A 13,427-nucleotide genomic window follows, 5' to 3' on the forward strand; every position below is an offset into this window, starting at 1 on the left:
AACAGTGAGTAAGATCTAGTCCCTTGGGCTTCCCTGGTGGTGCAGTGGTTGAGAGTCCACCTGCCGATACAGTGGACACGGGTTCCTGCCCTGATCCGGGAAGATCCCACATGCCGCGGAGCCTGCGCATTCGGAGCCTGTGCTCTGCAATGGGAGAGGCCACAACAGTGAGAGGCCCGCGCACCGCAAAAAAAAAAAAAAAAAGATCTAGTTGCTGCTTTTAAAGATCTTACAGGCTGTTGGGGTGAGGGTGGGAAGAGGCCATTCCAGACAAAGAAAGCCGCTGCACTGGCCCAAGAAAGGGCCTGGAGGCCTGAGAGGATGGGGTAAGTTTGGTGTTGCTGGAGGGTAAGGTACATGATGGCAGGGAGTGGTGGGAAGTGAGATTTGAAGCAAGATGGGACTAGCTCTTACTGAAACTTGTTTGTCTTGCTAAGTAAAGAACCTGAATTTTATCTTGAAAGCAATGGGGAACCAGAAGAACTATTTTATAAATTAGACTGAATTCATTAATTCCATAAACATTTATAGATTGTTAAGTATGTATTTATTCACGAGTGGGCTGGATTCTGGGAATTTGTTGGTGGGTAAAACAGCTCTCGCCCATGTGGAGTTCATGATCCAATGTGAGAGAGACAGATTAAACAAATAGTTTTTTGTCTGTAGGAGAATTAAGGTCGTATTTACATAATTAAAAATCATTTTACACTGCACAGTCACCCCAAAGAAATTAATAGTTATAAAATATGACAAGTGCTATGAAGGCAACTGTAAGTCAGCTGGTGGTAAAATGCCAAATAATAGCCAATAATAATAGTCACAGGCATTTGGTGAGTGATCTCAGTGTAGCTGTCATCATGCCTCATGCAGATTATCTCATTGAATCTTCAAAGCTATCAGATGAATGAGATTTATCTCACATAGGGGTGTATGTCTGACTCCAAGATTTGTACAGTTAATGCATTGAGATTGCATCTTGATTTTTTATCTTTTGATATTAGCAACTGTGATATTAGATTGGATAATGTCCCCCAAGATATCCATGTCCTAATCCCTGGAACCTGTGAATATGTTGCTTTACATGCCAAAAGGGACTTTACAGATGTGATTAAATTAAGAAGCCTGCAATGGGGAGAGTGCCCTTGATTATCCAGGTGGGTCCAATGTAATCACAAGGGTCCTTGTAAGAGGGAGGCAGGAAAGTCAGAGAGAGGGGGGAGACATGACGTCCTTTGAACAGGAAAGAAGGGACCACTAGCTAAGTGATGCAGGAGTCCTCTAGAAACTGGAAAAGGCATGGAAATGGATCCTCCCCTTAGAGCTTCCAAAAAGAACAAAGCTCTGCCAACACCTTGGTTTTAGCTTCTAAGAATCATTTCTGTCTTCTGACCCCCACCATTATAAGGTAATAATTTGTGTTATTTTAAGCCACTAAGTTTGTAGTAATTACAGTGGCAATAGGCAACTAATAAAGCAGGTGGTTTTTTTGAAACTTACCTCTCAACAGCTGGGTCAGAAGCCCCACATCAGAACACTCTGCTTTGCATAAAAGAAAACAAGTATTTTAGAAGCTTGTAGAAGGTCTCCAGCTGGAGGAATGAGTCTGAAAGAGAAAGGAGAATGGAAGGAAATGGGAGAGAGAGTTTTTTTTTTTTTTTTTTTGACTGTGCCACGAAGCATGCAGGATCTTAGTTCCCCAACCAGGGATCGAACCCATGCCCCATGCAGTGGAAGCGCAGAGTCTGAACCACTGGACCACCATGGAAGTCCTGGGAGAGAGAATATTTTAAGTGAAGTGACCCAAAGAAACAAAAACATGGAGGTGGGACACAGAAAGCACATATGAGGGAGGGTTAATAGTCTGGTTTTGCTAAAGCCATCAGGCACATCAGACAGGTGGAGTATGACATAAGGGTGGGAATTTGGGCTGCAATCAGACCAGGGAGCCTGACCCTTAGGTGTATGAGCACTGAATAGGTAGTGAAGGATCATGAGAGGATTTGGGGGGGGGGACATGTGACATAATCGTGCAGTGTTTTTTTTTTTTTTTTTTTTTTTTTTGCGGTACGCGGGCCTCTCACTGCTGTGGCCTCTCCCATTGCTGAGCACAGGCTCCGGACGCGCAGGCTCAGCGGCCATGGCTCACGGGCCCAGCCACTCTGTGGCATGTGGGATCTTCCCGGACCAGGGCACGAACCCGTGTCCCCTGCATCGGCAAGCGGACTCTCAACCACTGTGCCACCAGAGAAGCCCTCGTGCAGTGTTTTATGAAGAATTCTCTCCACAGTTGGGAGTGGAAGGAGGGTAGGGGCAAGGCAACCAGTTCTGAGACTTTTGCTGTCACCTGCCCCATGTAATGTAAGTCTGAGCCAGCCTGGTGGCAGTGAGAAGAGAGAGGGGAGTCGCCCTGCTATAAAGAACACTAAGAAAAATGTCTTTACACCAACAGTTCTCCAAGTGTGGCCCCTGGACTTTTGCAGTGTCCTTTTAGGGAGTCCTCAAGGACTCTGTACTCTTATTCTGTACTCTTATTCTCAAGGTGTATAGTAGAGTCTTTCAGATGTTACATGACATGTGAAGTCGCCACGTACTCAATGCAAAAGGAGAATTCAGCTCTCTTACATTAAGCCAGATATTAAAAAGACTTGAAAAAATGTATGTTTTTGTTTTGGAAAATATTATTTCACAAAAATGCTCTTTATGCTAACATATAATGACTTATTATTTCTAAATGAGTATATATTTAGACATTTCTAAGAATTAATTTCTAATATCATAAATATTGATGGATATAAGCCATATAAGCAATAGCTCTTTGGGGTCTTCAGTAATTTTTTAGGAGTATAAAGGGGTCATGAGACAAAAACAGTGAGATTTGCTGTTGCATACCAATATTTCTACCTGATTCTGTTTATTTATTTGGGGTAAATTCCTAGACTTTATTTAGTCAGAGGATCAGTCTTTTAAATTCTGGAATAGGCAAGGCAGATGTGACTTCCCACCTGACAGCCGAGGCTCAGTGGGGTTAAGGTGCACACACCTTGAGTGAATGGAATAAGGGACGAAAGCCTTGTGTTTGCGCTTGTATCCCAGTGCTCCGAGTGCCCGGAGAAGGGATCGGCCTGATGTTAGGAGCCCTCGGGGCGTGGGGCGGCGCGCTGGTCCTCAAGCTGCAGCCCGCGCCCCGAGGGCCTGGGTGCTCGCCAGTATGGTGCGTCCCAGCCTGTGCTCAGGGCTCCCTCTAGAGGCTGAGAATAGACCCTACATCATTCTTGCTTCACTTTTCTACTGTTCCCGCTGAACTTTTTTTAGCCCAGGAAGACTTGAAGTTCATGGCTGCCGGATGCCTTGAAGCAGGCAACGGGCAGCAAGCACATCTCCATTTTCACAGGAGGAAACTGTGGAGTCGAAAAGCAGCGTGTTGCAGTGAAGCCACTGACCTGACCTGAATCTTGGGCAACTGGGGTCACTTATCTCTCTGGGTTTCAATTACTCAGGAGAAAATGGCCTACCTGATCTAGTCACAAAGATCCTTCCAGCTCTAGCAGCCTATTATTCTAGGTGCCAGTTGTTCCCATGTCCCAGACCAGTGAGAGAAGACAACAGGGAGAGAGGGCTTAGTTCACTGGGCTACTGTCTCCCAGAGCTCTCCCTGCATTTATGGGTTTGGCTTAACCTGAATCTGGCTTCAGGATGGGTCTTGGTAATTATGGCACTCAATGATTCTGTCCTTTAGCAAGTTCACTTTTGAAAGCCTTGTCTACAATTCATTCATTTATTAAACAAACAGTAACAACCTGGCATTGGCTGAGATATGTGTCAGGCACTGGGCTAAGGGCCATACAGGTTTCTTCTAACTTGATCTTGCCCAAACTCTATGAAGTAAGTGCTAACATTATCCCCATTTTAAAGAGGAGAAAACTGAGGCACAGGGAACTCAGAAAACTGAGGCACAGGGAGAAAACTGTGACAAGATCACAAAGCAACTGTGTGGCAGAACCAGAATTCAAAACCAAGCAGTGTGGCTCCATAGGCACGACACTATACCTAGCCTTGATAGTAAGAGTTTGCATTTTTTAGGGTTTGCTGTGTCCTTGGAGGTTTACATACAATATCTCATTTAATACTCACAATTCTATAAATCAGTTCTATAAAGTAGGTATTATCATCTCAGTTTTACAAGGAGGATACTTATTTTCTAGTCACCCAAATATTGAGCGGGAAAGCTGAGATTTCATCTCTGGGTCTTCAAAGACTGTGTTCTTCAATTCAGAGCCATCTATGCGCCAGGAAAAGATGAAGACGACCAACTGAGTCTCAAGGAACTTATAGCTTCCTTGTGGGATAATAATAGTAGCAGACATTTACTGAGCACTGTTCTAAGCATTTATACATATGAACTCATTTAATCCTCACAACAATCCAATGAGGTAGATCTGATTATTATCCCATTTTACAGATGAGGAAATCAAGGCACAGGAGTGGGAGGGGTTAAATAAATTGCCAGAAGTCCCTCCCACATTTGGTAAATGGTAGAGTTGGGATTCAAACCCAGGAAGCCTGGCTCTAGTACCCATGCTTTTAACCACTACATTATCCAAAGACCAAATAGTTCCTACAGAGATGCAGAGGCCACTGACCAGGGTTGAAGACAGCTGAGGGGATCAAGCCCAGCCTGCAGAGAGATCCCAGGGAGGGAAGGGAGGTGTCACCCCTGGGCTCTCTTCCTCTATGGTCCTGGCCTTCCAGCTGCCTATGAGTCTGCTGCACTTGAAATTATGCCTTCTCCTCAAATCTAGGGCTAAAACTAGAATTCAATACATATTCCCAAGTCTTTCTAAATGTCTCTTTCTTGCCAATGTCATCATCATTCTCTCATATAATCAGAACCCAGCTCTGGTGGATAATTTGTTGGTACTCCAGGACTGTGTTAAGATAGATTCTAAGGTGATGTCCTGTCCAGCACCAGCAAGAAAGAGTGATATGATTAATGAAAACATTTCTGTTGTGGGATGGGGGAACAGACAGCCTGTGCCATATATTTGCTGTATCTGAACCAGGCTCTGTCCTGAAAAGGGGTTAAGGAACCGGATCCTCAGAGCAGGTGCTGACAGCAATAGCTAAGAATATGGCTGTTCTTGGGGAGAGCAGGCAGGTGCTAAGTCATACTAGCCAGGCTTAGAGAAAAAGGAATTCTGGACAAGAGGCATCAGCAGAAGCACTGAAGTAAAGCTGCCAAGCTGGGGAAGGATGGCAGGGCCTAGAGGAAAGACAAGGAGCAGATGATTTCCTGTTTGAAAACCATGGCAGAAAAGCCTCAAGCCCAGGATGGGATGAAGCAGGAACCAACCAGGCACACCATCGAGAATTTCTCCTGAGCTATGGAGTTCTCTCCTCAAGAAATACAAAGCAATGGTGCCTTTCAGCTGGGTAGGATAGGGCTCTGGGATAAATTCCAGTGGGAATAAAATCATCCAGGATAAGTGGGTAGAGGTAGAAGAGAAGAGGTTGGTTGGGACTTAAGTTGTGAATACAGTGAACATGCTAAGTAAGCCTGTACACAGTGAGGGGACTTGAAATAAGGATGAGCTGTGACTGTCTCATGGGACCTAAGGGTGAGAATGGGCCTGGAACCTGGGAACCAAAACATGATGTGAGGAATTCTCACTGTCTCTGTCTCTGCTACTCTGTGCTTGTGTGCTTTGTTCTGTCCTCTCCCTGACAGCTGTCTTCACTTCTTCGCCCACTTGTTAGAATGAGGCTGCCTCTGGCTCTGAGGGTCTCATGTCACAATTCCAGCCAGAGTTCAGAGTTGGGCCTCAGTCCCTAATTTGGGGGAGCAGGAATCTGATTGGCCCATCTTTGGTCTGTTGTCCACCCTGGGCCAATCAGCTAAGGGAGGGAAGGCAATACAAACACACCTGTTAAAGGCTCATCCCCGTGAATGTGGGATGGGGGTGGGGAATTTTCCCAGGGACTAGAGTTGGCTTGTGGGGCTAATGATATTTACTAGAGATGAGAGGGTCTAAAGACATAGCACTGGAAAACACCAACATTGATTGGATGTTAGAAAGAAGAGATGGGGGAGGAAAAAGAGAGTCTCCAGATAGGAGGAAAACCAATAGAGAGAAGGAGGGAGGCATAAAGCGTCAAATGTTACAGAACAGCCAAGAAGGACAAGCAATGTCAGAGACCATTTGATCACAAAAAGTCCCAGAAAACCTTTTACAAAGCACTTTAAGGAGCAAATTGGTAAAGAAATCAGATTTCTGTGAGTTAAAAGGGTGGAGTTGTATTTTTATGGGTAAACATAAAAGTGTTAGCTGTGCTGTCAATGCTGGACAAAGAATCCAACTGTACTGTGTTGAGTTGGCATTATTCAGAATTTAACATATATTGGCATAGAAACAGTAAACTCGCCCTACCCCGAATCATTACAGGGTTAACACACTGTGTCAAATATATAAAGTTTTAACTACGTGGTTTAGATTACAGAAACAAATGCATACTTTCAAAATAATGTTAAAAAAGGGAGGATCAAGGCCCGCATAACGCAAGAAAAAAAAAAAAAAAAGGGAGGATCAGGAATCCAAAGTCCAATAAACATAAGATGTGCTCAGTCTTACTTGTAACCATGGAAATGCAATGAAACATAATTATACACTCACCAGATTCACAAAAATTTTAAAGTCTGAAAATTCCAAGAGCTGGCAAAACACGGAACAATAGGAATAATTCTCAAAAGCTTCTGGTGGGAGAACAAATTGACAGAGCCAAAAAGTCGCCAATCCATCTTACATTTAAGAGTGTGCCATTTGCATAGGACACTTGGCCGGGTGACACCCCCTCCAATTGTACAATGAGGTGGCCTGCTTTGGAAGACACCTTGGGAATTTTTAGTTAAGTTGAAGATTCACATATCTTATCGTATGGCAGTTTCACTTTTAGGCATATAGCTAGAGAAATTTGTGTAAATGTGCAAGAATACAAGTCCAAGAATGTGTGCAGCACAATTATGCATCATAGACCCAAACTGTAAACAGTCCAGTGTCCATACAAAATAAAATGCAAAAACAAAGCTACCGTGCATTCATCATGGAATAACAGCAAAGAAAATGAATACATCAGAACTACATGCAACATGGATACATCTCACAAATGTAATGTTGAAGGAAAGAGGCAAGACACAGAAGAATACGATAGTATGTTTCCCATCAAAAGAAGTTCCTAAACAGGCAAAGCTAAATTATATGGTATAGAGATGGCTACTGTAGAGAAAAGTGAAAAATAAATGAAGAGCAAGTGAAGGATTTTTTAAAAAGTCAGGATGGAGGTTGCCCCTGGTGGCGACGGGGCTGGGATCTGATGAGGCTCACCGAGGTTCCTTGGTGCTGGCAGTGTTCTGTTTTTGGCCTGCGTAGTGGTCATATGGACCTGTTTTATAATTATTCATTAAACTATACATATTTGTATGTACTTTTCTGTATTTATATTATTGTTTTTGAATTAAAGGATAAAGAAATGGGTAAAGGGTGAGTAAATTGGTATACACATTTCATTTTTTGTTCTCTCCCAGAACCCAGCTAAAAATGTGTGTGTGTGTGTGTGTGTGTGTGTGTGTGTGTGTATGTGTTTTCTGTAGACTTGCATGGCTAGGAGAGTAAAAGAAGAGAACACAGATGAATGAGAGGTAAATGGCTCAACAGATTCACTGACGGAGAATTCTAAACTGGCGATGGGGAAAGCTGTGATGAAATAAAATTCATCGGGCCAAAATTTTATGGCAAGACAAAAAACATTTAAGCCTAAAAATTTTCTCTGCCCATGTGGGCCTCCTGTCTCCCCTTTAGTGGGTATTGTGCATCCACATTAACCAGACCTTATTAGGAGATAACCTTCCCTCTTAATCCTATAAGGGGTCACGGTGATCCACTACTGGCTCATGTAGATCTGGATTGTGTAAACTGTCAGTACATTATTTGATGTATAATCCTTTGTCTCAAAAACATGTATAACTGGGCTTTGACCTCTAGCAGGCAGAGCAGTCTTCAGAGCTTTCTGAAAGACTGTCTCCCAGGTTCTAATCCTCAGGTTGGCTCAAATAAATTTTCCACTTCTTTGTTAGATGGACTATTGATTAATTGTTTGTTGACAGCTGAGAACCAACTTTATTTTCACTGCAGAATCTTGAAAAGGTTCAGGAATTTGTGGTACCTGGAATATCAAGAAATAGTATAAAATAGGTGTTACAATAAGGAGGGATTTTTGGCAGCTGTTTAAGTAGTTAGACCCGTAGGCCTCCTCCTCTACCCAGGACTGCTGGATGACTGCTGCTTCCCTCTCCAAGCAGAAGGTTAGAGGTTTATTTTCTGGAGAAGGGAAAACATAGGGTCTCTGGATGGAGGGACCCCAGGCACAGGTGAGGATGGCGGTACCCTAACAATGAAATGCTGAGGCCCTCACCCCACAATTCCTCATGCAGCTCCCAGGAAGCTGGTCGCCAGGCCTTTACCATCTACGTCTAGTAATAGGAAGAATCTATTCTGGGGAATATAACCTGACCAACTTAAAAGACTGAAAGGTACTGATATTAGGAGTTTGCTATCAAATGGCTGAAGCAAATAACTTTATAGTGAAGCCCCAGGTCGGTAGAAACCACACCCAGAACTTTCAATTCACTTTTTAAAAATTAATTAATTAATTAATTAATTAATTAATTAATTTTTGGCTGTGTTGGGTCTTCATTGCTGCGTGCGGGCTTTCTCTAGATGTGGTGAGTGGGGGCTACTCTTTGTTGCCCTGCACGGGCTTCTCATTGCGGTGGCTTCTCTTGTTGTGGAGCACAGGTGCTAGGCATGTGGGCTTCAGTAGTTGTGGCTTGTGGGCTCAGTAGTTGTGGCTTGCGGGCTCTAGAGCACAGGCTCAGTAGTTGTGGCACACGGGCTTAGTTGCTCCGCAGCATGTGGGATCTTCCCTGACCAGGGCTCAAACCTGTGTCCCCTGCATTGGCAGGCAGATTCTTAACCACTGTGCCACCAGGGAAGCCCCCCAGTTCACTTTTTATTCCCATAATCTCCTAATCTCTGTCTCTCAATCATGTGTGCACTGTCTTTCTCTCTTTAAAAATATACAATAATCTGGAGGGAGAGGGAGGGATAAATTAGGAGTTTGGGATTAACAGATACACACTACTATATATAAAATAGATAAACAACAAGGACCTACTATATAGCACAGGGAACTATATTCAATATCTCGTAATAACCTATAAAGGAAAAGAATCTGAAAAAGAATGTATATATAGGGGCTTCCCTGGTGGCTTCTCTGGTGACAAATTTATCTTTGTCTCTCTTTTTGTGATGTTAGCAGCCACTGATGATCATTGAACAAACAAATCTATTAATTCATCTGGGTTGCCAAATGATGTATTTTAATTCTATCATTAATCTTCCTTTGTTATCTGGCCTACTCGAGCAGTTCCCATGCCGTTGTCTCTTCAGCCGTTTTGGCTGCAAGAGCTTTCTTTGATTCCTCGGTAAAAGACTCCTAGTAGTACTACTGCCTCCCAGGTGTGCTCGTAACAGGATGTTTGCTGACTTTATATTTGAAGATCAATTTGGCTGGATTTTAAATTCTTGACTCACATGTTCTTTGAATATCCTAAATAAGTTATTCCATTGATTTCTGGAATGAAGCATTGATGTTGGAAGTCTAATGACAATCTGATTTTCTTTCTCTTATAAAATACTTGTTCTGTTTGTCTGGCTGCACAAAGGATTTTTAAGATTTTTCTCTAAAATTCAGTAGTTTCAGTGTGGAGCTATTGAGGGCTGATTTTTCCAATTTATGCAGCATGTCTGTTCAATATGTGTGTTTTTTTAAATTTAAAACTTAAAAAATCTTTTTAAATTGAAGTATAGTTGATTTACAATGTTCTGTTAGTTTCAGGTATACAGCAAAGTGATTCAATTATCTATATATATTATATATAATAAAAATTTTATACTGTACATTAATATATAGTATATATATTATATATATAATTTTTCAGATTCTTTTCCATTATAGGTTATTACAAGATATTAACTATAGTTCCCTGTACTATATAGTAGGTTCTTTTCGTTTTCAATATGTGGTTTAAGGTGTTTTTCTTTTTTAATTTCAAGTTCTTTTTGTATTTTAGTTTTTAATAATTTTTTGTCTCATTCTTTTGTTTTCTTCTCTGGGGACTCTAATAGGTACGTTGGATATTCTTTGCTTGTTTTCTCTGCTTGTTACTTTCCCTCAAGCCCTTTTTATCTCATTTTTTTCCTTTTTGATTTTAAAAACTTTTTCCATTTTCCATTTCTATTTCTCTCAAGGCACTTTTCATTTGGTTTGTTTATTCTTGTCCTTCTAGTTTAGCCTTTATTTCTGAAATGATTTTTCTTTTATCTCCAATTCTTTTTTAAATTCTTTCATTTCTCTTTTCAAATCTCCCTTTTCCTGAATCATCCTACTTTTTTTCTCATTCTGATTTATGTTGTCTTTCATAGTTTCTATTATTTTCTTATTTTTTAAGCTCATCTTGAAATATTAGATCACAATTTTCATCTTTGGCATGTTTTTTGGTATTTTTTCATTGTCATGGTTGTATTATTCTGCTTCTTATTCTCTTTTTTCCTTATAATAAGGAAAAAAGTCAAATACCACTGTTGGTATTTGACTTCAATCCTTTCCTGTGGCTCATTTTTTAGGGAAAGGAGTTTCCCCTCTACTTTCAGGAGTTTAAAACAAGAGAGCTTTTTCTAGTTTCACAGTCTACAGCATCCCTTTCTGTTGATTTCATGGAGTAGCTATAAATATGACCTTGTATGTTCTGAGTTCCTCTTCCCTGCTCACCTCCCCACCCTTTATTTATTTATTTATTTTTATTATTTTTTGGGGGGTGGTACGCGGGCCTCACACTGCTGTGGCCTCTCCCATTGCGGAGCACAGGCTCTGGACGTGCAGGCTCAGCGGCCATGGCTCACGGGCCCAGCCGCTCTGCGGCACGTGGGATCTTCCCAGACCGGCGCACGAACCCGTGTGTCCCCTGCATCGGCAGGCGGACTCTCAACCACTGCGCCACCAGGGAAGACCCCCACCCTTTATTTTATCATCACTTTTCTTTGCCTGTTTGCCCTGACTTATTCAGTTTGGATGACACTCCCAGCATTTTCTCCTCAGGGTGGGGTGTCATCCTGGAAGAGTGCTTTGGCTTGTTGGCTTTAAGAGTTCATAGGGTCTGGACCTCTGGACTCTGGGACCCCTGGACCCCACCAGCATGATCAGATTTTCCCATAGTCATCCTGTACTCATGTGTGCATTAGAACCTCCCCTGAACCAGACCCCAGCTTTGCCTCCATTCTCTAAATGGCCCACTGTATGGTTAGGCCACTCCAGATGGCTGTTCTCTTGGTCTCTGTACATCCCCTGCCCGACCAGTGCCTGCTTCACCTACACCTACTCACATGACTGACCTTCCTGCATACTTGCACCAGGCCCCAGCTAGGGACTGTTCTTGTCAAAGGTGTGGTGAGGGGTGTGCCCCTCTGCTGGTTTCCCTGGTAACTAATGAGCCCACCTGACATCAATTCCCCTATAACTGGTAATCACTCCTCCCCGCTGGGAGCAGACTGCCATCATGTCCTGCCCACTGTGTGCCGTACAAGGTGGGGTGTCTCTCCAGGACCTTGCTACAGATGTGTAAGCTCCCCCATCCATTAAACCATCGATGTCTCTGCCGCCACTGACTCCGGGCTCTTTCTTTGGTCTTGAAACTGGCAAGCACAGGCCTTGTAGGCCTGCTGGGCGCAGCCCAACACCTGCGCAACTTTCCAGTGAGTTTCTTTGGTGTTTGGTGGGGGGGTCCTCCAATTCTTAGGGGCATCAGAAGCCCCTTTACCTTTCCTCTTCTTTCTTCTGCAGTTTCTGATATCAGGTGGGTCATGCAATTATTGGCAGCTTGTTCCTACTGACTCAAATTTTGGAGTTCAAGGAAACACTGCTTGCCAGGTTTGGGTACATGGGTTTTTGGTTTTGCTAACCTAGTGGCTGTGAATGTTTTAGTGGTGGGATTCAAGGAGATTAAAAAACTGCTATACTGGGCTTCCCTGGTGGCGCAGTGGTTGGGAGTCCACCTGCCGATGTGGGGGACACGGGTTCGTGTCCCGGTCTGGGAGGACCCCACATGCCGCGGAGCGGCTGGGCCCGTGAGCCATGACCGCTGAGCCTGCACGTCCGGAGCCTGTGCTCCGCAATGGGAGAGGCCACAGCAGTGAGAGGCCCGCGTACTGCAAAAAAAACTGCTATACTACCTGGCTACACAAAGTGGTAAATTTACTAAAAATCATTGAATTGTACACTGAAAGTGGGTGAATTTTATGATATATAAATCACACCTTGACAAAATTGAAAAAAAAAAAAACCTCACAAACAACCCTGCACTATTACCATGACATCTTACCAGAATTCCCCTTGTCCCTAATCATGTCAACAACTATCAGTAGACATCAAAGGAAAGTCTCAATGATAGAGATCACTAGTGCTCCCCAGGTCCCTTTCTCCTCTCCCGCCTGGGCACAGGGAAAGATCGCTTTCTCCAGCCCTGGAACACTGCTCTCAGCAGTGAAATTTGATCAGAAGTGATGTGTGCTGCTTCTGGGCTGAAGCATTTAAAGCCGGGGTGCTACCTCGACACTCGCTCTTCCTCTACCTCTGCAACCCTATAAGCACTGCAACTTAGCCTGTTCCATTCTGACAGCTCAGCGTCTACCGGAAAAGATGGTGATGGAGGCAAACAAAGAGAAAGCAAGAGGGCAACTCAGAGGAAACAAACGATTCAGAGAGAAGACAGAACTATCAAAGTCTCTTCTAAACATGTGCATCCTTTCTCATTTGTTTTACCTCAGAACTCTAAACATTCATGGCCCAGATTTGCTTTATAAGAAGTACACTGATGTGGACCCAAATAGATAGCTTTTCTATCTTAAGACCATTATGCCCCGAGATAGGTACGACGGTCACCTGCACAAAGAGCTCACCAAGCAGCCACTCTCACATGACACTGGTCACCACTGTCTACCCCACTCATCACTTCTAGGAGAGCAAGTAGAGCCAGAGATATCTTTTCTGAGTTTCCTCATGGCCAAGACCTTTCCTTTTCTAACACTTGGTGGATGGTAGGAAACCACACACATCCCTTTCAGTAAACCAGTCCAGATGTGAAGAACAACACATGGAAAATAGGGCAAACTGAGCTAGAGGACCTGGAGCTAAATGACAGCAATGCTAACTGTGGTCCTATCACCGGGAGAATGAAGCCCTGGACTGACGGTGGAGGGCAGTTTAGCCCAGTGGTTAGGCATTGAGACCTGTGGTGAGACAGGTTTGAGTGGAATCCCACT

The sequence above is a fragment of the Lipotes vexillifer genome, unplaced genomic scaffold (genome assembly GCF_000442215.2).
Source record: "Lipotes vexillifer unplaced genomic scaffold, Lipotes_vexillifer_v1.1 scaffold134, whole genome shotgun sequence".
NCBI classification, from domain to species: Eukaryota; Metazoa; Chordata; class Mammalia; order Artiodactyla; family Lipotidae; genus Lipotes; species Lipotes vexillifer.